The sequence below is a fragment of the Eulemur rufifrons genome, chromosome 6, assembly GCF_041146395.1.
Source record: "Eulemur rufifrons isolate Redbay chromosome 6, OSU_ERuf_1, whole genome shotgun sequence".
In the NCBI taxonomy this organism is placed as follows: domain Eukaryota; kingdom Metazoa; phylum Chordata; class Mammalia; order Primates; family Lemuridae; genus Eulemur; species Eulemur rufifrons.
Window position 1 is genome coordinate 94,044,404 of NC_090988.1, and position 1,345 is coordinate 94,045,748.

Sequence of the window (1,345 nt, forward strand, 5' to 3'; positions counted from 1 at the left end):
GCAAGTCAGTTCCTTCTTATTTTTATACACACACACACACACACACACACATAACTTGCCATATATATTTTATGTATATATAACTTGCCTATCTATATATAATATATATTTTATTTATTTATTTTTTTGAAATGTGAAAAGCCTTCATTTGCTGATGATAAAATCTAAAAAACATAAACTTGCTGTCCTTGGTGTGTGAAAGGGGGTGTCATCCAGAGAGTGGTCCCAGGCGGCTCTGCAGGCCTCAGCCCCTGGGCAGGGTGGCTAAGTTGGGGTGCCCACAAGTCCCGCAGGGTCCTGGCCCAGTGTCTGCCCAATCACAGCTGTCTTCCTTCTTCCGCCTGTCCTCCGTCTGCTCCTTGAGGGAGTTGATGAGGGCCAGGTTGTTGAGGGTGATGTCGTTGTCGTAGTTCTTGATGTCGGTGAAGTTCTCGTGACGCCGCAGCAGCGTGTTGATCTGGCCGTCCTGCCTCTCCTCCACCTCGTGGATCTCGGTCCTCCTCCACAGGTCGAGCTCGTCCCTGAGCATCTTCATCTTCTTGTCACATTTGGCCTCGATTTCTCGCACTTGCCTCTCAAAGTCGTTCCGCATCTTGGTGATCTCCTCCCTGTGCTTCAGTCGCAGGTTCTTCACCGCCACCTCGCTGGCCAGCCCCTGCCCCTTCAGCTCCACCTTCAGCGCCGCACGTCCTTGCGCAGCACGCCCTCCCGCGCGCTGCGCTGCTCCTGTGCCGGCTTCGTGACCACGGTACCCTCAGCCTTCATCTCTGCCAGGTTGTTCTGGTACTCATACAGCAGGTGCTTCACCTTCTGCTTGTATACCTTGATCTCCACCTGGTGCCTCTCCTCAGCCTCCTCCATCTCCCGGCCTCTGTTCCGCAGCTCGGCCTTCTTCTCCTCCAGCTGCCTCCGAGTGATCTCCCAGAAGGTATGATCTTGTCCCGCTCCAGCTGGAAGTACTTGCGCTCCTCCCGTTCACGGTCCAGCTCCTCCCGGATGCGGCTGACATGTTCCTCCACCTGCTCCTTGCTCATGTCCTCTGGAGCGAGCCCATCAACAATCGGGGTGCCTTTGGCTTTGCTTTTCTTCCCTTTCTTTTTGGGTGCCATGGCGCCTGCCTATATTTTATATGTATATAACTTGCCTGTGATCTTAGGCAAGTCAGTTCCTTCTTATTTTTATATATATATATATATATATATATATATATATATAATTGTACTAGCCCTAGCCTTAATTGAATTACAATCTCTGCAGATAGGGTTTATGTATTACATATTTTTTAATTGGTCAGGCGATTTTAATATGCAGTTTCTCTCAGTCTCCCATTCCTCAGTTTTCACAA

The 1,345-nt window shown here is 49.8% G+C and overlaps 1 pseudogene; it reads right to left on the reverse strand.

The window, feature by feature from the left end:
- Positions 1 to 244: 244 nt before the first annotated feature.
- On the reverse strand, positions 245 to 1,109 carry LOC138385003 (dynein regulatory complex subunit 4 pseudogene; annotated as a pseudogene).
- Positions 1,110 to 1,345: the final 236 nt, after the last annotated feature.